A 22507-nucleotide genomic window follows, 5' to 3' on the forward strand; every position below is an offset into this window, starting at 1 on the left:
CCCATCAGATGAGCTAAGATGGCCAGGTCACCCTGCCTTTATCAGTCCTTGGATGTGGGGCCACCTGGCAAGGGGTGCAACAAGGGCCAAGATGGCCCTGTCTGTGGAGAAGCTGACATTAAAGGCTTTGTGCTAACAGCTGGTTAGGCAGCTGGTGTCTGTCCTAAGTCCTCAGTGATGGGGGAGCTAGTCAGCACATCACAATGTCTCCCCTGCTTAGAAAACCCCTGCTGAGCCCATGAAATGTCAAGCATGGGGCTGGATCCTGTACTTACAGGCTGTGAGTTTTTTCCAGAAACTCACAGGCTGGTGTGAGAGAAACCAGGTAAACTGCAGATTTCATGTAATGTAAGGGCTAAGCACTCCTGTGGTCATTCAACAAAAACTTCCTGAGCACATTTTCTATGCCAAATTTTGCTTTAGGTGCCTCTTAGGCAGTGATGAACAGGAGGGGCATGATCTCTATCCAGGGAGACACAGGAATTAAATAATTTATAAATAGCTCTAAAATTACTATTGTGAGTACCACCTAAACTAGTTTGGAGGGCCAAGGAGGGCTTTCCAGAAAAAGGGAGATTTGAGCTGAGCTCTGAAGAATGAGTAGAAATTGGCCAGGATGAAGCAAGATACAAGTGCAAAGGTCCTGCGGGGAAAGGAACATGGTGCATTGAGTAACAGAAGGCTCCTTTGATTGGAACAGAGAGGACAAAAGATGAGGGGGGAAGGTGGAGAGGCAGGCAGGCACGAGTGAGATCACACAGAGCCTAGTAGGCCACAGTAAGGGCTATGGTCTTTAAACCAAGAAATGAAGGTTCTTTTCAGCAGGGACGTATCACTGTGAGTCTTATGTCATAGAAAGATCTCTTTCGACAGGGCCCAGTGGCTCACACCTGTAATCCCAATGCTTTGGGAAGCCAAGGCTGGAGGATTGCTTGAGGCCAGGCATTCACGACCAGCCTGGGCAACATAGCAAGAATTGTCTCTTAAAAAAATTCAAAAATTGGCCGGGCGCGGTGGCTCAAGCCTGTAATCCCAGCACTTTGGGAGGCCAAGACGGGTGGATCACGAGGTCAGGAGATCGAGACCATCCTGGCTAACACAGTGAAACCCCGTCTCTACTAAAAAATACAAAAAACTAGCCGGGCGTGGTGGCGGGCGCCTGTAGTCCCAGCTACTCGGGAGGCTGAGGCAGGAGAATGGCGTAAACCCGGGAGGCGGAGCTAGCAGTGAGCTGAGATCTGGCCACTGCACTCCAGCCTGGGCTACAGAGCGAGACTCCATCTCAAAAAAAAAAAAAAAAAAAAAAAATTCAAAAATTAGGCTGGGTGCGGTGGCTCACGCCTGTAATCCCAGCACTTTGGGAGGCCTAGGCAGGCAGATCACCAGGTCATAAGATCGAGACCATCCTGGCTAACACAGTGAAACCCCATCTCTACTGAAAATAAAAAAAATTAGCCAGGTGTGGTGGCACACGCCTGTAGTCCCAGCTACTTGGGAGGCTGAGGCAGGAGAATCGCTTGAACCCGGGAGGCAGAGGTTGCAGTGAGCAGAGATAGCGCCACTGCACTCCATCTTGGGTGACAGAGCAAGACTCTGTTTAAAAAAAAAAAAAAATTAACAGCCTCGTGCAGTAGCATGTGCCTGTGGTTCTAGCTATTCAGGAGGCTGAGGCAGGAGGATTGCTTGAGCCCAGGAGTTCAAGGTTGCAGTGAGCTATGATCATACCATTGCACTCCAACCTGGGTGACACAGACACTATCTCATAAAAACAAAAACAAAAAATCCTTCTGGCTGTTCTGTGGAGGGGATAGGAAAGGGCAAGAGCAGATGTGGTCCAGATGTTAGAGTCGACGTAGCTCCAGGGCTACCTCTTAAGAGGCCCAGAGGCAGTTGCTACCTAGCCTGAGCAGCCAGGAAAGGCCTTCTGGAGGTGTGAGGTGACACTGGAGTTATATCTTGAAAGAGGAATGGGAATTCTCTAGGAGGATCAGGGCAACAATGTCAGACTGAAAGAGCAGTATCTATGATGGCACAGAGTCTGAGAGAAGTGCTTTGCTGTTTGAGGTGAGAAGCGGTGTGGGGCAGATGCAATTGGAAGGGTCATCAGGATAGAGAAGGGCCTTAGTGTGGCAAGCAAAGGTTTTGAAGCTGGCCACAAGATCATATAGTTACTAGGACTTGAACCCAGGCCTTCAGATGTAGACCATGGGATTTTTCTGCACCACCAAGGTGGCCTCACTCTTCAGGAGAAGGCAACATTATCAGGAGAGGTGGAGAGCAGGGGAAAGGGCGCTTCAGGCAAGGGCCAAGCATAGATAAGGTGCCCCTGCCCATCCTGCTCCTTCTTCCCCATCTCTTGTGGGAGCCTTAAGCCTGTGATGGGTCCTACAGCTATTAAATGGTCTCTTCTTCTCTCTCTGCCCTGTGAAACCAATGGGCTCTCTTCCTGCCACCTGTCCCTTTCACTCAGCCCCTTCTCGAGTATCTAGTAACCAGGAGTTCTCAAATTCTACTTCATATAACTTGGAGTGTTGCAAGTTTGGCCAAGCTATTTCCTGTTAAAATCCAGATAGATGGGCCGGCCGTGGTGGCTCACACGTGTATACAAAATTAGCCAGAGTGGTGGCGCGTGCCTGTAATTCCAGCTACTCAGGAGGCTGAGGCAGGAGAATCGCTTGAACCCAGGAGGCAGAGGTTGCGGTGAGCCAAGATCGCACCATTGCACTCCAACCTGGGCAACAAGAGCGAAACTCCATCTCAAAAAAAAAAAAAATTCCGAATAGATGGGCATTTCTACCAAGCAGGAGAAGAAAAAGTTAAATATTTCTCAGCTGTAACTTTCTTTCCTGGGCACTTTTCTCCTTTCCTATTTATGCTTCAAAACCCAGCTCATATGTGAAAAAGATACTTGCTCATGGATGTTTATAGCAACACAATTTGTAATTGCAAAAATGTGGAACCAACTGAAATACCCGTCAATCAACGAGTGGATAAAGAAAATGTGGCATACTATATACGATGGAATACTAGTCAGCCATAAAAAGGAATGAATTAGTCAAACCAATACCCTGAGCCCTATGCAAATCAGACACCACCTCCTCCAGCCTCTTCATGTAACTGGCTGGTTTCTGCTTTACTCGGGGTTTCCTCTCTCGGCTTTGGAGCACCCCCACCTCTGTCTCTGTACAGGGGAAGCTTCTTCCTTCTTACTTGCCTTTTGGGAGAGAGAAAGAATAAAAAGTAAAACTAATAATACAAAACCTATAGTACTTTACTTTTTGTCGCTCAGGCTGAAGTGCAGTGGTACAGTCTCGGCTCACTGCAACCTCTGCCTCCTGGGTTCAAGTGATTCTGTGCCTCCGCCTCCTGAGTACCTGGGTTTACGGGCGCCCACCACCATGCCCAGCTAAATTTTTTTGGTATTTTTAGTAGAGACTGGGTTTCACCATATTGGCTAGACTGGTCTCAAACTCCTGGCCTTAAATGATCCTTCCACTTTGGCCTCCCAAAGTGCTGGGATTACAGACGTGAGCCACGGCGCCCAGCCAACATGTAGTGCTTTACATGGCATTAAGCAGGGGAGAGGGTAGAGTAGTATGGTACTAGAGTAAGGAGGGATTGTAACTTTAATTTGAATGATCAGGAAGCCTCACTGAGAAAATGGTATATGGGCAAAGACCTAAAGAATGTTAGAGAGCAAAGCAGAAGAGCAGTCTAGGTATAGGAAGCAGCAAGTACAAGGGCCTGGAGGCAGGAGCAGGCACGATGTGTTTGCTGAACAGCAAAGAGTCTAGTGTGGCTGGAGCAGTGTGAGCAAGGGGAAGAGTAACAGAAGATGACATCAGAGAGGTAAGGAATGGGTACACAGCTACTGTAGCATCTTACAAGCCATTGTGAAGACTGTGGCTTTGACTCTGAGTGTGATGGGAAGCCACTTAAGGGTTTTAAACAGGGAATGGACATTTCTAATTTATGTTTTAACAGAATCATTCTGACTGCAGTACTGAAATGAGGAAAGTAGTCAGGAGGCTATTGCAGTAATCCTCATAAGGGGACATGTGGGCAGTGGAGGTGGGGAGAAGTAGATTCTGAATATATTTTGAAAGTAGAGGCTGGGTGGGGTGGTTCATGCCCGTAATCCCAACAAGAATCTCTTGATGCTAGGAGTTCAAGACCAGCCTAGGCAACATAGTGAGACCCTGTTTCTACAAAAAATAAAAATAAAAATAAAAGGTAACCAGGCACGGTGGTGTGTACCTGCAGTCCTAGCTACTTGGGAGGCTGAGGCAGGAGAATCGCTTGAGCCTAGGAATTTGAGGCTGCAGTGAGCATGATTACTTCACTGCACTCCAGCCTGGGGGACAGAGTGAGACTCTGTCACTAAAAATAAAAATAAAGGTAGGGTGCAGTGACTCATGCCTGTAATCCCAGCACTTTGGGAGGACGAGGCAAGAGGATCACCTGAGGTCAGGAGTTTGAGGCCAACATGGCAAAACCCTATCTCTACTAAAAATACAAAAAGAAGCTGGTCATGGTGGCACGTGCCTGTAATCCCAGCTATTCAAGAGGCTGAGGCAGGAGAATCACTTGAACCTGGGAGGTGGAGGTTGCAGTGAGCCGAGATCGTGCCACTGTTCTCCAGCCTGGGCAACATCATGTTGGAAGCTCAAAATCAACCCGGGTGGGAGTATTACACCACACATTAGCAAATGTTACCTATCAGGGGTTGATTTATTGTTTTGTTTATTGCCTAGACTTAAGAAAGTAATGGAAAAAATGTTAAAAATAACAATAAATGTTAAAAAGAAAGAAAGAAAGTAGAGGCAAAAGGATTTCATGATAGGTGGAATACAGGGAATGAGAGAAAGACAAGAGTCACAGATGACTTTGAGGTTTTTGGCCAGAGCAGTTGGAAGGATGGAGTTGCCATTAATTGCGATGAAGATGCTCGTGGGGGGAACTGGTTCGGGAGGGAAAATCAAGAGTTCAGTTTTGGACATGTTAAGTTTGAGTTGCCTATTAGCAGTGGTAAACATTTACAAATTGACTTGCCAGGAGAAGAAGGTGCGTGTGTGTGTGTGTGTATAATAAGTTTATTATAAGGTTTACTGATATAAATGATGCATAGCACACAATTCACAAATAATAAAATATATAGTACTTCTTATTGTAAATTCCATATGGCCAATTTATTCCCACAGAATGTTTTAATTGATGTTTACCAAACTCTTATATCTATAGCCAACTAATGGTTGCAGTTGCTGAACATGTATAATTCCAAGATTAATGTTGGTCGATATTTTTATTTCCATTAATAGTAAGATGAAAGCGAAACAATGGAGATATATGCCAGAATAAGAATAAAGTCAATAACATGAGGGCTTTCTTTGTAGAATCTGAGAGTAGTTTTCAATACCAGAAGAATATTTACACTAATTTTTGTGTTATTCACAAAGTAATGGCTATAGACACAATATACTCTCGATTTAATCTGTATTATTAACATTTTTTCCATTACTTTCTTAAGTCTAGGCAATAAACAAAACAATAAATCAACCCCTGATAGGTAACATTTGCTAATGTGTGGTGTAATACTCCCACCTGGGTTGATTTTGAGCTTCCAACATGATGTTACTGAACGTGGAGTTAGGAAGAGGTGAGAATAGCACACCATTAGGTAGTATTTCCACAATACAGATAGAATAGACATCAATAAACTTGAGGGCACAGAAAATCATAAAATAGAGTAAGACAATTAGAAAGTGATGAGTTTTGAATATTACCTTTCTTTTTAACATAATTTCTTTAATTTTAAAAATATAACTTAATTTTTAGGAATGGCTGTGGTTAGCAAGAGGCTGGCAAAGTCCTGGAAACATAACAATTGACTCTAGGAACTGGTTCCAGACACCCTTCCTATCTCTAGTACGGTTGGATATATGAGTCAGGAATTGGAAGAGATCTAAGGCAAGATATAATTATGGGAGTGGGCCGGGCACGGTGGCTCACACCTCTAATCCCAGCACTTTGGGAGGCTGAGGCAGGTGGAACATCTGAGGTCAGGAGTTCGAGACCAGCCTGGCCAACATGGCAAAACCCCCATCTCTACTAAAAATACAAAAATTAGCTGGGCATGGTGGCAGGCACCTGTAATCCTACCTACTCTGGGGGCTGAGGCAGGAGAATCACTTTGAGCCTGGGAGGGGGAGGTTGCAGTGAGCTGAGATCGTGCTATTGCACTCCAGCCTGGGTGACAGAGTGAGACTGTGTCTCAAAAATAAATAAATAAATAAAAATAAATTTGGGAGTGGACAGCAGACAGAGTATTTAAAGCATGGTACTAGATGATGATGGTGAGTTGGAATAGAGAGAAAAGAGAACCAAGGACAGCCCTTGGGACTCTGGCATTCAGCACCAAGGAGATGAAGACACGAGGGAGCCAGAAAAAGACACTGAAGAAGAGGAGCCACAGGAAGGACCAAAAAAACCCAAAAGCATGTGATGTCATGGAGGCCAAGTAACGAATTTGTTCCCGAATGAAGAGAGTGATTAACTGGTAAAATGCTGTTGATAAATCTAGGAAAATTAGGACTGAGACCTGAACATGGGATTTAGCAATTTATCCTTCAACCAATAAAGGGAATTAAACAGACAAAGCCACATTTCCGCACCTCTTTGCCATTCCTCATCTGTTCCTCCTGTCTATATTGCTTTCCCGTCCTTGAGCTTACAGCAAGTTCCTATAGGGCTTCCTGGTTTTATCAATCAGGACCTCAATAGGAAACAGATGACACACTCAGATTAGGGGAATTTGAGGAAGGCTCATTTACACAGGGACAAATTTCCATTGTGTGGGTGGGGTGTAGGAGAAGACAGGGATAGTTCAGGAACCTATCTGAACAGTTAACATCCCTTGACCTGAATGAATGGGCAGAGGGAGGAGAGATTATGGAAGCTAGAAAAAGAGTCCTATATACCAAGCCATCTTGCAAGGGGCAGTTCTCTCTCTTTTTTTTTGGACAGAGTCTTCGTCACCCGGGCTGGAGTGCAGTGGCGCGATCTCAGCTCACTGCAACTCCGCCTCCTGGGTTCAAGTGATTTTCGTGGTTCAGCCTCCTAGAGGCTGTTACTTTCAAAGGAGAATCACAGCCAGCCCAAGGTAAACTTGCAGGGAAGGAGCTAGGGAGTTAATTCATCTCTTTCTCACCAATCTCCTTCAGGGATGTTGGCTGGTACCTGAGTAGAAGCCAGGGAGCAAAGGAGCCCATTCATGTCAGCTGTACAGGTTCAGTGTACCAAGCAGACAGTGGGGGTGGACAGTGGATCCAAAGAGTCAGACAGAAGGTGTCCACACAAACCCAACTCAGAAAACAGCTTTTCTCTGAGGCTTTTCTCAACACCTTTATTTAGGTAGTTAGTTGCCCTGATTCTATGCTTTCCTTTTCTTATTTTTTTATTTTTTAGAGACTGTGTTTCACTCTGTCACCTAGGCTGTAGTGCAGTTGTGTTATCATAGCTCACTGCTGCCATCAACTCCTGGGCTCAAGCAATCTTCCTGCTACAGCTTCCCAAGTAGCTGGGACCACAGGAGTGGGCCACTACACCCAGCTAATTTTTTTTCTGTATTTTCAGAGGTTGGGAGAGGGGTGGTCTCACTATGTTGTCGAGGCTGGTCTTGAACTCCTGGCCTGTCTCAGCCTCCCGAGTAACTGAGATTAGATTACAGGCACCAGCCATCGAGCCCAATTTGTGCTTTCATGTAACGTAGCACTTACCATGCTGTATTGCAATGATCCACAATACTGGCTGCACCTTAGAATCACCTGGGGAACTTTTTAAAAACACTTAATGTCCAGGCTCTACCCTAGACCAACTGAATCAGGAAGTCTGGGGATAGGGTCCCAGCACTATGCATTTTAAAAATACCCCAGCTGATTTTAAGGTGCAGTTAGGATTGATAATCACTGTCGTGATGTCATTGCCTATCTACCTGTATGTTACCTTGAGGAATTTGTAGCTCTTTGAGTGCAGGACCATGTTTGATTCAAACCTGTCACTAACCTGCAGCATGGGACCTTGTACAGGCCGGATGCTCAGGACGTGAAAGTTCACATTAAAGAGTATTACGATTTTAATTTTTGTGTAATTTTGTTATGATTGTGGTATGTATATCATCTAGGGCATTGTTTTTCAAACTGTGAGTTGCAACCCATTAGTAAGTCATAGAATCAACTTAGCAGCTTTGACTAGCATGGAAAGAAATTGAATAGAAAAGTCAGAGAATGTCCTATATGGGAAGGGTTAGTGTAGTATTGTGAAACACACACGTGTAATCCAGGATGCAATGTAAACTACACTTCTCCTGTGGGTTTCATTCAAAATGCTTGAAATGCACTGACCTAGGACAAATAATATAACTGTGCTTGTGTTTTGTTATCTTTAAAATGGGGATAATAATAGTACCTTCTACCTCATGGCATTGTAATGAAGATTAGATGAGCTATCATATGTAAAGTACTTGATGTCCAGCATAGAGTAAATAATCAACAGTAGCCATTAATATTGCCCAACAACAAACATTTGTAACAAGTAGAATATAAAATTGTATTCATGCCGTAGTTACTGCTGTGCAATATTACGCACGCAGATAGACATGCATGATTTATCTTACTATATTAGATCAGTTATTATTGGTAAGCGCTATGGCAATAAATAAGCTTTTACAAATAGGAAGCAGTGTACCCAACTTATTTTCTTGAGGCCAGGAATATTTTAGGGCCTGATTAGAGTGGTGGAGGTGCTGTCTTAGATTCTATCTAAGGCTACATCCTATTAATATCTTTACTGCATTTGACCGGTGCCCACAAGCTATCTCTGCACCTGCTCTTGGAAAATTAACACAGCTCTGTTTAGAGGCCCTAGTGGGGAGGGACTCAGCAGGCCTTAGTTATTTAAGTATCTAAAGCACTTAGCACCATGCCTGGCACTCAATAAATGTGGGCTAAATTGAATTGAACTGTTGATAACTGTTGCGTGACCTTGATCAAGTCACTCCCACTCTCTGGACCAGATTTTCCTGTATGTAAAATAAGGGAGGTTGCATGGAAGGTTAGAGGTAGAAGACACCTCTGATTTTACAGATGGGGAAGCTGAGACCCAAACAGGGGAAGGAACTTGCCTAAGTTCAAACCCAAGAGAGAGAGAGGTTACAGCTGAAATCTCCCCACTCAGTGGTAGAGCACTTTGGATTGTCAAATATAATAGTAGCATTGTATTGTCAATTCAATTCTGTAGTCCTGGGAGCAGTTAGAAGCAACAAACTAAAGATACACATAGCAGCAGGGATGGATTGAAAAAATGTAGTGTGGTATGCAAAAGTAAAATACAGAATGATATATATAACTGGGTACCATTTATATAAATGTAAAATATGTGCACACAGAATGAAAATGCATATTTTGCAAGAACAACATAAATGGCTACACAATAAACACGTTAGAAGAGTTGTCTGGCCGGGCGCGGTGGCTCAAGCCTGTAATCCCAGCACTTTGGGAGGCCGAGACGGGAGGATCACGAGGTCAGGAGATCGAGACCATCCTGGCTAACACTGTGAAACCCCGTCTCTACTAAAAAATACAAAAAAACTAGCCGGGCAAGGTGGTGAGCGCCTGTAGTCCAAGCTACTCGGGAGGCTGAGGCAGGAGAATGGCGTGAACCCGGGAGGCGGAGCTTGCAGTGAGCTGAGATCCGGCCACTGCACTCCAGCCTGGGTGACAGAGCAAGACTCCGTCTCAAAAAAAAAAAAAAGAGTTGTCTGTAGGAATAGGGAGAGGAAAGGGAATGAAAGGCAATAAGTTGGGCCCAGTGCAGTGGCTCATGCCTATAATCCTAGTGCTTTGGGAGGCCAAGGCAGGAGGATTACTTGAGGCCAGGAGTTTGAGACCAGCCTGGGTAACATTAAAAAAATTGAGCCAGGTTGGTGGCACATGCCTGTAGTCCCAGCTACTTGGGAGGCTGAGGCAGGAGGATGGCTTGAGCCTGGGAGTTCAAGGCTGCAGTGAGTTATGATGGCCACTATACTCCAGTCTGGATGATAGAGCAAGAACTCATCTCTAAAAAAATAAACAAAAAGGCCGGGCGCGGTGGCTCAAGCCTGTAATCCCAGCACTTTGGGAGGCCGAGACGGGCGGATCACAAGGTCAGGAGTTCGAGACCATCCTGGCTAACACGGTGAAACCCCGTCTCTACTAAAAAGTACAAAAAGCTAGCCGGGCGAGTCAAAAAAAAAAAAAAAAAATAATAATAATAATAATAATAATAAATAAACAAAAGGTGGAGGGCCAGACATGGTGGCTCACACCTGTATTCCCAGCACTTTGGGAGGCTGAGGCGGGCAGATCACCTAAGGTTGGGAGTTCGAGACCAGTCTGACCAACATGGAGAAACCCCGTCTCTACTAAAAATACAAAATTAGCCAGGCATAGTGGCACATGCCTGTAATCCCAGCTACTCGGGAGGCTGAGGCAGGAGAATCACTTGAACCTGGGAGGCGGAGGTTGTGGTGAGCAGAGATAGTGCCATTGCACTCCAGCCTGGGCAACAAGAGCGAAATTCCAACTCATAAAAAATAAAAAACAAAACAAAACAAAAAAACGTGGGAGGAGGGTAAATAAAAAAAGAAAGAGGCCTTTGAGGCCAAAGGATACAGTGTGCTATGAATTAAGAAATATGTTTACCTCAATTCTCTGTACCTGAAGCTGAAAAATAAAATAATATAAGCCATGTTTCTCATGGAATTTTTCTATTATTATGTATAAAAGGAAAGCAGGTAAGTTCTGAAATGGATTTCTAAAAATCCCTTCCTCTTCTCTTTGGCCTCTACCCTCCTTTGGGCCTTGGCTTCTCTTACCTGGACTCCTGGAACACTTTTTTTTTCTTTCTTTGAGATAGTCTCCCTTTGTTACCCTGGCTGGAGTGCAGTGGCACGATCTCGGCTCATTGCAACCTCCACCTCTCGGGTTCAAGCGATTCTTCTGCCTCAGCCTCCCCAAGTAACTAGGACTGACAGGCACATGCCACCACCACCACGCCTGGCTAATTTTTTTTTTTTTTTTTTTGTATTTTTAGTAGAGACAGGGTTTCACCATGTTGGCCAGGCTGGTCTTGAACTCCTGACCTCAGGTGATCTGCCCGCCTTGACCTCCCAAAGTGCTGGGATTACAGGTGTGAGCCACCATGCCTGGCCCCAATGAGAAGTCCTTTCTTTGTGCCCCCACACCCCTCTGTATTTATCATGCAGTATTGTCAATTTCTGTTTACCTAATATGCAGAATTTGGCACATGATAGGTATTCACAAATATTTTTTAAAAAACTTCTTATTGATATATAATATGTATACAGCAAAATTAAGATATTACAAGCATATGGCCTTGATAAACTTTGCAAAGTGAACACACCATATAACATGCATTCAGATTTTTTTTTTGGGGGGAGCGGCTGGGGACAGGATCTTGCTTTGATGCCCAGGCTGTGGTGCAGTGGTATGATCATGTCTCACTGCATCCTCAGTCTCCCGGGTTCAAGTGATCCTCCCGCCTCAGCCTCCCAACTCCGCAGTTGCTGGGACTACAGGTGCTTGCCACCACACCCGGCTAATTTTTGTATATTTTGTAGAGACAGGGTTTTGCCATGTTGCCCCGGCTGGTCTCGAACTCCTGGGCTCCAGCAAATCCACCCGCCTTGGCCTCCCAAAGTGCTGGGATTACAGGTGTGAACCACTATGGCTGGCCTGCCCCCAGAATTATAAACAGAATATTTCCAGGACTCCAGAAAGCTTCCTCATACTACTTCCAGTCACTGCTTCCCAAGACCCCAGTCCTGATTTCTGAAAACATAGATTAGTTTGGCCTGTTTTTTATTTTATCTAAATAGAATCATATAGAATGTACTATTTTCTATTTGGCTTCTTTCACTTATCATATGTTTCACTCATCAATATTCCATATTTTTGTGTGTAATTGTAGATTGTTCATTCTCTTGCCATATGTATGCTATTAAATTGTGCAAATATGCTACAATTTGTTTAACCATTGTACTGTCGATGGGCACTCAATACATATTTCTTGGATGAATGAAGAAATCTGTCCATCCTGCTACACTGTGAGTTCTTTGAGGAATGAGATAAGGTTTTATTCATTTCTAAGTCCTCGGTATCTAGCATGGTGCCTGGTACTTGGTGGGAGCCCAGTGAGAATTTGAGGAATGAACTGATGTATGATTCCCCTGAGCCTTTGTAATTAACTGGTCATTTCCCCATCCTCGGTGGGGCCCCAGCTTCAGATCCCTGGGTGATGCAGGTGAGTTGCTAGGCAACAGCATGAGATTGGCTCTGGGGTCACAGTGGAGAGTGTGCTGCTGAGGCCAGCCTGATGGTAATTGGAAACACTTCTATTCAGCAGCCTCTGGTTCCTCCTCTCCAGCCCATCCCCTCCCGCCGGTCCCCTCCCCCTACAGTTGCAAGAAGGATTGTTTTAAAACAGGCATCAGATCCCTGCACTTCCCTATTCCAAAATCTCTTGGCGCTCATGGAAGAAACCAAGGTTTAGAGAGTTAAAATTACTTGCCAAAAGTCCAGAAAACAAGTAAAGTTCAGAATCAAACCCAGGTTTGTCTAAGCTCTTTCCACTATTTTGATTTTGGAAAAGTTGAATTTGAGGTCCCCACTGGTGGAGAGATCCAAGCTGGACTCTATTGTGGTCACCCTGCTGCTCTCCCCAGCAAAGTTCTCCATGGAGTAGGTGCTGCAGTAACAAACAAGAGCCCGGAGGCCAGGAGGACAGTTTCCCATGGGAGAAAGGATAACCTTGAAGGTTCTCTCCAACTTGGCATCTGAAATTTGGGATTGGTGGGCTTTGATCTATAGAGCAGCAGCACCAGAACCCCAGAGCCTCTCTGCCTGACCTCACTGATCCCCAAAAGGCACAACAGATCAGTAAGCACTCGACCCAAACTATAGGAAGAACGGAAGGCTGTCAGAAAAGGATTCCAGGACAAGGGGATATTTTGAACAATGACTAGGAGGCAGCCAGGTAGAGACAAGAGGAACGTGATAGAGGCAGTTCAAATGACATGTGATGTGGGTTTAGGAGAGATTTAATAATCTGCTTGAAGCCTACTTTCCTGGGTGAAAATGTTACCAGTTGAAGGTATCCAGGTTCTTGGTGTCTTGAACAAAGAATTGGACAAAATGCACAAACAAAGCGAGGAAAGAATGAAACAACAAAAGCAGAGATTTATTGAAAACGTACACTCCAAGGGGTGGGAGCAGGCCCAAGCACAGGGGCTCAAAAGCCCCTTTACAGAATTTTCTGGGATTTAACTACCCTCTAGAGGTTTCCCTTTGGTTACTTGGTGTACACCCTATGTAAATAAATTAGTGGCCCACAATCAGTCTGATTGGTTGTGAAAAGCAACCAGTTAGAGGCTGAAGTGAAGTTACAAAATTAACACTTCTATGCAAATACTTGGCCCGAAATTAGTCTGACTGGTTGCACGAAGCAACCAACCAGAGGCTGAAGTGAAGCTACAAAGTTACACTCCTATGCAAACGTCTGATTGGTTGCAGAAATACTTTCAGTTTTCCAACTGCCACACAGAAAAAAAGGCGGGGCGGTGGGGGGGCGGTGGTTTGCAAAGGGATTAGCCTCCAGTCCTTTTGTTACTTAGGTGTGGAAAGTTGGGGTTTTCCTTTTGATTTGGTTCTAGGAAGTCAGCATGAATCTGCCTTAGGTTCCCTGCCTCCAGGCCCTATTCTCCTGCCTCAAAATTACAGTACTTTCAAGAATTCATCCATTCATTCATTTATTCCACAAATATTTATTGTGAGCCATGTACCCTATGCTTCAACCACACTGAAGTTCTTATTTCTTCTCATATGATGAACAAAAACTCTATCCTCCTCCAGCTTTTGCATACATACACAGTTCCATGGAAAGCCATGACATTAAGTCTGTAATCTGCATGTAGAATGGGGAAAGGGCATGTGAAAGAAGGCTTCCAGGAGGAAGTGCCACTCCAGCTGATACTAGAAAGATGTGTGGTTTTACTCAGGTCAGGAAAGGGGAAGAGGGAACTGGTCTAGAGAGAGGAACAACACGTGTTAAGACAAGACAGCGTGGTGCATTTGGACAAGCAAAAGAAGCTTCTCATGGCAAATTTTTACACATTCTTTAAGTCTCCACTGAAACATAAGCCTTCTTTGTGGGGTCATTCCCCATGGTTCCACATGGGTGCCATGTCCCAGGGAGACTTCTGTCCTCTCCTGTTCCCTGAAGCCTTACAATGTCTTTTCTTAGAGAGGATTTATTACATTATATTATCATTTATCTGGGTTGTAATAATTCGTTTACATCTGCCTTCTAAAGACTAGAAGTTCTTGAAGACAGAGAACTATGTCCAATTCTGCTTTGCAACAGCAACTAGTGAATAGTGGGCACCTAATAAATATTATTGAAGCTGGATGCAGTGGCTCACACCTGGAATCCCAGCACTTTGAGAGGCCAAACAGGGAGAATCACTTGAGGCCAGGAGTTTGAGACCAGCCTGGGCAACATAGCAAGACCCCATCTCTACAAAAAATTTTAAAACTTAGCCAGGTGTGGTGGTGCCCAGCTATAGTCCAAGCTGCTGAGGAGGCTGAGGCAGAGGGATTGCTTGGGCCCAGGAGTTCAAGGCTTCAGTGAGCTGTGAATATGCCACTGCACTCCAGCCTGGGTGACAGAGCAAGACCCTGTCTAAATAAGTAAATAAATAAATAAATATTGTTGAAAAACTGAATAAATGAACAAACTATTTCCGTGTCTTTCTCCTCCACTGAAGAAGGAGTTGCTCAAAGGCAAGAATCCTAGTCTCTAAGAACTCTCATGGCTTTTCCTATTGTGGAGAGTGCCCAGGCTTTCAGGAACAAAAAACAAAGGGAAAATCTCAGTTGAACCCCATACTAGCTTGTGACTTTGAGTAAATTACTTCACCTTCTTTGACTTCAGTTTCCCAAGGGTCAAGTGGAGTGATAGTTCTAACCTCACAGGATTGTTGTGAAGGCTGAATGAGAAAATGCTATATATGCCTATCACAGTACTTGGCACATAGTTAGTGCTGGCTGAATGAGTGGACAGATGGGTTGCATAGCAGTGGCGGAAGAGAAGAACAAGTAAAAGACAGTTCCCCTTGGCCAGGCACGGTGCTCAGACCTGTAATCCCAGCACTTCAGGAGGCCGAGGCAGGTGGATGGCTTGAGCCCAGGAGTTTAAGACCAGCCTAGCCAACATGGCAAAACACTGTCTATACCAAAAAAAAAGCAAAAATTAGCATGGTGGCGCACGTCTGTGGTCCCAGCTACTTGGGAGGCTGAGGTGGAAGGACTGCTTAAGCCCGGGAGTTTGAGGCTGCAGTGAACTAAGATCATGACACTGCACTCCACCCTGGGCAACAGAGTGAGACCCTGTCTCAAAAAAAAAAAAAAAAAAAAAAAAACCGGAAAAGAAAAAACAGGAGAAAAGATAATAAAGACAATTCCCCTTTATCTCCAGATAAAGAGGATTTTTTTTTCCTCCACCTCTTTTGGGAGAAGACTAAAGAGCTTCCCACTTTTTCCCACTCAGGGAGCCCAAATTCCAATTTGGAACCCCCTAATGGCCGGGCGTGGTGGCTCACGCCTGTAATCCCAGCACTTTGGGAGGACGAGGCGGGCAGATCACAAGGTCAGGAGATCAAGACCATCCTGACTAACACAGTGAAACCCCGTTTCTACTAAAAATCCAAAAAATTAGCTAGGTGTGGTGGCGGGCGCCTGTAGTCCCAGATATTCAGGGGGGTGAGGCAGGACAATTGCTTGAACCCAGGAGGCTGAGGTTGCAGTGGGCTGAGGTAGCGCCACTACACTCCAGCTTGGGCAACAAAGGAAGACTCCATCTCAAAAAAACAAAAACAAAAACAAAAACAAAAACCAAAAACCTCTAACTTGGTGTTGTGTGCTCACTCCTTAGACCTTCTCACTTTCCCCATCCTTTTATTCACTCCCTTGTAGCTCTGCGAGTACCACTCTATTTTATCCCCAGACTGGAAGCCCTTGAAGGCCAAGGATCAGGATAGATTCATACCCTTGGCTCCTCAATGCCTGGTACATGGGGGAGCAGTTCTCATTAACCACATGTGAAGTTGAAATATAAGGAACAATGAGTCTGAACAGTACATTCAGGACGACTACAGACTCTATTTCCACTCAAAGACATGCATTCAAAAAAATATATATTGTTTTACTGCTTCCTGGTGCAATTTTCTTTTTCTTTTTCTTTCTTTCTTTTTTTTTTTTTGAGATAAGAGTTTCCCTCTGTCACCCAGGCTGGAGTGCAATGACGCGATCTCAGCTCACTGCAACTCTGCCTCCCGATTCAAGTGATTCTCCTGCCTCAGCCTCCCAAGTAGCTGGGATTACAGGCCTGTGCTACCACGCCTGGCTAATTTTTATATTTTTAGTAGAGACAGGATTTCACCATGTTGACTAGGCTGGTCTCCAACTCCTGACCTCCGGTGATCTGCCCACCTCGGCCTCCCAAAGCTGCTGGGATTACAGGCATGAGCCACCGTGCCCAGCCTAAAAAAACTTTTACAATTGATTCTCCTATAAACACTCAAATAAAGAATGTCTATTCTGTGGCCAGGCTGTGACTGACTCTGAGAATAAAGTGAAGGTCTCTTAATTGTAAAGACATGAAATGTCTGAATCTTCTTGCTTACTTATTTGGAGTAATTGGCAATAATTTCCCCCTCCCCCACCTCCTGATTGAGAGACAGCTCACTTCCTACGAGAAGAAAACCAGATCACTAACCTGGGAACCCGAGTCTTGGAAAGAGTTTATTTTACCAGAGCATGCTTCCAGAGGGAGCGGAAAGCAGGAAGCCTGCGTTTTCTCTCCGTTTCAGTCCACCTGGTACCTGGACTTATCACCATCCTTGTGATTGGTCTCAGCTTTCCCCCCTCCCTCTTGGGACACTTTGCAGCCTCTGAAATATTTGGGCAGATGTTTCCTGTGGAAAATATTCCATAGTGCTGCCCTCTGTTATATGGGTTTCTGGTAGAAGTATCAAAGGTCTGAAGCTGGGCCCCATGTTGAGATGCTAGGAGGTATACTGTGCTTGTAAAGAATCTTATATGATATTAGAAAATTCCTTCCTAGAAATTTATTTATGTTGTCAACAATTAAAACCTCTTATTTTCTTCCGCTGGCAAACTTTGGGATTTATCAAACTTTTAGCCCTACCACTGATTAACTACATGGCTCTGGACAAGTTTCTTTCTTTTTTTTTTTTTTTGAGACGGAGTCTCGCTCTGTTGCCCAGGCTGGAGTGCAGTGGCCGGATCTCAGCTCATGGACAAGTTTCTTAACCTCTCTGGAACTCAATTTCCTTTTCTAAAAAAAAAAATTGTGGGGGGAAGTAACAGTTCTCACCTCCAAGGGTTATGATGAGGTGGGGAGAGAAGGTATATGAAATCCTGGCATATAGTAATTGCTAGTAAGTTTTAACCATTATTACTGCTCTACCCGTGAACCAAAGGCTCAGCTCTGCCTAGTTTTTTAGCCAATCCTGGCCAACATGGGGGCAGACAGCTTCATCTATAATAGCAGGCAGGGCCAGTCAATTAGACTGGTTTGGGATAGACCAGGTGTGACCCCTGGTTCAGTTTGCACAACTGGTCTTTAGCTGAAATTCTCCCCCTTAATACACCTGCCCATGGTCATCAGCCTGTGTAAGTCTTACTAATCCTAACCCAGGTAGGGAGTGGGGATGGATCCTGCTCCTTATGTAACCGGCTAGCATATGGCTGTGAGCAGACGGATAACTGAGAACCACAATGTTTCCCTACATCAGACTCTTTTTCCATTCTTTATTTTTTAAAAATAATAGAGATGGGTCTTGCTATGTTGCCCAGGCTGGTCTCAGACTCATGGACTCAAGTATTCCTCCTGTCTTGGCCTCCCAAAGTGCTGAGATTACAGGCGTGAGCCACTGCACCGTCCCAGACTCTTATTAGTATAACTTACTGCCTAGACTCTGGCTTCTGTCACCTAGACAATGTATCCAGAGCATGTCTGTGCTCATCACACTCTTTGAACATTGTGCATTGGCCCAAGAAGTTCTTAAGCCCCCTCCTCACTAGGTTTCCACTTCCTCGCTCTTCCCACCGCCCAAGAGAAAAATAAGGATTTCAACACTTATTAGATGTTAGGCATCTTTCTTACTTAATTTAATCCTAACAACTACATGAAAGAGGTATTATTTTTCATTTTTGCTTTACGGATTAGAATATGGAGGTCCAGAAAGGCTAATTTGCCCACTTATGCATTGAGTAAGTGATGGGGTGAGATTTTGAATCCAGATCTCTGCTGCTGACGTCCTGGATCTCTCTGTTATAGCCTATGTATTCATTCCAAGACTCACAGTCTTGGGGCCCATATACATACTTTCATTGGTGCTAAGGAATTCCCCTAGGCTTCCAGTCTTACCTTCTGCTTTACACCTCCAAGTCCACTTTTTCCTAGGGTCCTGCTTGGCTTCACACCTTGACTCTTCCTTCTTGTCTTGCCCTATTTGCATATTATAATCTTATTCCAAAGCCTATTTGCACATTATAATATTATTCCAAATAATCCAAATTATTTCCTTTGTGGCTGACTAGGAAATAATTGATTCATCCATTGAATCAATCATTAAATGTTGTCAGGGTTTGTATTAGTTTTCTAGGGCTGCCATAACAAAATACCATAGACTATGTGGTTTCAACAACATAAATTAATTTCCTCACAGTTCTAGAGGATGGAAGTCCAAGATCAAGGTGTTGGCAGCTTTGGTTTCTTCTGAGGCCTCTCTCCTTGGCTTGCAGGTGACCTTCCTCTCCATCCTTCTTCATATGGTCGTCCCTCTGTGCATGTGTAACCCATAGCATCTCCTCCTATGTCCAGATTTCCTCTTCTTCTAAGAACACCAGTCAGATTGGATTAGGACCCACCCTAAAAGCCTCTTTTTAACTTAATCACCCCTTCAAAGGCACTTTCTCCAAATACTGTCACATTTGGAGGTACTGGGGCTTCAGGCTTCAACATACAAATTTTGAAGTAGGGGTGGACCCAATTCATCCTATAACAATGCTATAAGTAGTAGGCAACAGAAATGGACTCTAATGGATTTCAGCAGAAAAATATACTCAAAGGGCACTGAAGATTTCACAGAATCACAGGGAAGCCTTGGAAAACAGGCTGGAACCAGAGAGGCAAGGCAGTGAGTACCAAGTCCACAACCCAAATCACACGACCAAACCAGACTGGAAAGGTTGCTGCCATGACCATTACCACTGCCTTCTCTGGGCCCTGCATGTTGCCACTGCTCCCTGGAAACCACCATAAGAATGGATTCTCGATGGTCACCAGTTTCTGCTTCAAAGTTTTGGTTGGATGCAACTAATTGGTGGGTACATGCTTAGGAAAACGAGCATCTTGCGCTTTCTGCTTCTGTATTAGCTTTCTATCTTTCACCAAGACCCATAAGGAGTCTCCCAACATAGAGAAGAGGTTCAGTTGTGGGGCATTCAGAATTGCAGCTGTCCTCTACACTCAACAGATAGTTATTGAACTTGTAATATTGTGCCTTGAGAATACAAAGGTGACCAACACACAGCATCTGCCTTTGAGAATTCCAGGTCTGATTTGGTAGGAGACAAGTGAGTAAATGGACAATTTGAATGCACTGTGATAATGGCCAGGATAGAAGAAAGCAGAGGGGACTCTGAGATTACAAAGGAGAGGAACTGTTTCTCATAGGAAATCAGAAGACATCAGGGAAGATCTTCTGCAAAGATGACATCTGAGACCTGAAGAACAAAGGAGTGTTAGCCAACTAAGAATTACACGCTGTCTTAAAAAATTAGCCAGGTGTGGTGGTGCCCACCTGTGGTCCCAGCTTCTCAGAAGGCTGAGGTGGAGGATCGCTTAAGCCTGGCAGGTTGAGCCTTCAGTGAGCCATGATCATGCCACTGTGCTACAGCCCAGGCGATAGAGCAAGATCTTGTTTCAAAAAAATAAAAAAGAAAATAAAAAAGAATTACACCTGTCCACCTCCCATCCCAGGTACCTATTCTCAAAGCCTTCAATATAAGGCACTTTGTTTGGCACCTGGTATCCAACCCAGAATTGGAGACATCATTGGCCAGGTACCCCAGCCTCCTGATATGAGGATGGAGACTGAGCACAAGTTTCTACAATACAGAGACATATTCCCATAGGCACTGCATATATTCCTTCTTTCCTTAATATTACCAATCACTTTAGGAAGTTTCTTGGGGGCGCGGTGGCTCACACCTGTAATCCCAGCACTTTGGGAGCACAAGGTGGGTGGATCGCTTGAGGTCAGAAGTTCAAGACCAGCCTGGCCAATATAGTGAAACCTCGTCTCTACTAAAAATACAAAAATTAGCTGGAAATGGTGGTGTGAGCCTGTAATCTCAGCTACTCGGGAGGCTGAGGTAGGAGAATCACTTGAACCTGGGAGGCGGAGGTTGCAGTGAGCCAAGATCACACTACTGTACTCTAGCCTGGGTGACAGAGTGAAACTCCATCTCAAAAAAAAAAAAAAAAAAAAAAAAAAGGCTTGGCTGGGCACAGTGGCCCAAGCCTGTAATCCCAGCACTTTGGGAGGCTGAGGTGGGCATATCACAAGGTCAGGAGTTCAAGACCAGCCTGGCCAACACAGTGAAACCCCATCTCTACTAAAAATACAAAAAGTAGCCAGGTGTGTTGGCATGTGCCTGTAGTCCCAGCTATTTGGGAGGCTGAGACAGGAGAATTACTTGAACCCTGGAGGCGGAGGTTGCAGTGAGCTGAGAATATGCCATTGACTCCAGCCTGGGTGACAGAGTGAGACTCCATCTCAAAAAAAAAAAAAAAAAGAGGAAGTTTCTAGAACTTCCTAGCCCTGTGCTAGGCAGAGGTAGGAGATGAAAAAAAGAGAGAGAAGTCATGGCTTCTGCTCTTAGAGTTTACAGTCTGAGATGGATACAATGGTACACGCTATAGTCCCAGCTACTCAGAGACTAAGGAAGGTGGATCGCTTGAGCTCAGGAGTTTGAGGTTGTAGTACACTATGATCGTGCCTGTGAATAACCGCAGCACTTCAGCCTGGGCAACATAGTGAGATCTCATCTCTAAAAAAACCCAGAGCTTACAATCTGGCTGTTTTGCCTTCTGATATGTAACTTGCTTTTTCTGTTTGAAGAAATAATTCTTTATATTTGAAATTCAATAATAACCAGGATTAATCTGTCTTTTGATGGTATTGCTGGAGAATTTATTACTTGTCTAAAATTTGCTGAGTAACCTGAGGAAAAGCCTCAGTCTCTGGACCTCATGTTTCTCAACTGTATGAGGAGGGGGATAATGAGTCTTGTCAGTGTTGTCGGTCTATACTTCCCTGACTGGATTTATGAATGAGCAAGCAGAGCAGAAAGTTTGAATTTTATATGGGCTGTGAGCAAAAAGTTGCATGAAAACTGAGTTTGAAGAACTGTTTATGAAGGCTACAGCAGGACTTCAAGCTCTTGAGGGAAGGTGGATTACAATAACCACCTTCAATTCGACTCAAGGTTCTTTTCCATCCCAGAAGTGAATCTGTGATGATAGTGCCTTGTTATGTTTCTATGATTGGTGCAGTTGGCTAAAGTCTGATGTTTCACAGAAGTTTAGAGTGGAAGTCTATCTCCAAGCCCTTCTAAACCAGTGCTATCATTGTACACAGTGGCAACTGGATGATCAGACTTATTCAAGGTCACACAGTGCGTTGGTGGCGCAGCAAGGACTGGAATTCAAACTTTCTAATTCCCCATCTATACTTTTCCCTTAGCAGTGTAGTATGATAATGGGACTAAAAACACAGATCTAGAGCCAGGGTAAGACCATTAGCTTGACACTGCCTTGCCACTATCAACTGATGCCAGTGGGTCATTGATCTTTTCAGTGGAAGCCTCTGGTCACTTCCAGTGGGGCTGCGGGGAAAGCATAAAAGCAGACAGATACCCCCTTCTTTTATTAACTCCATATTGATGCAGTTATACAACATGCAAGTATTATTCACAAAGAACTGTGAGTAAAGGAATAGGGTGATTGGCTATTCAAAAGAACTCTCCTACTGTGTTCTCCACAAGAGAAGGTTACCATATGAATGTGACAGTTATAATGTCCCTAGAGTGAGAGCTGGGCAACCAAGTTTCCTTTTTCCTTAGAAAACTGCTTACCACCTACAAATAACTATGAGTGACTAACAATAATCTTTACAATTGATAGCTCTATGGCTCTCAGGAATAACACAGAGGATGAATCAAACAAAAGGCTACTCTTAAGCCAATTGTTGGCTAGCACAGTGACTCACACCTGTAATCCCAGCACTTTGGGAGGCCGAGGC

The 22507-nt window shown here is 44.4% G+C and overlaps 1 protein-coding gene across 1 annotated transcript in view; it reads left to right on the forward strand.

Annotated features, from left to right (window-relative positions):
* TUT4 (terminal uridylyl transferase 4) overlaps positions 1–22507 on the forward strand; it is a 215690-nt gene that overhangs the window by 31095 nt on the left and 162088 nt on the right. The gene's annotated exons all lie outside the window — the stretch shown is intronic.

The sequence above is a fragment of the Rhinopithecus roxellana genome, chromosome 12 (assembly GCF_007565055.1).
Source record: "Rhinopithecus roxellana isolate Shanxi Qingling chromosome 12, ASM756505v1, whole genome shotgun sequence".
Taxonomy (NCBI): domain Eukaryota; kingdom Metazoa; phylum Chordata; class Mammalia; order Primates; family Cercopithecidae; genus Rhinopithecus; species Rhinopithecus roxellana.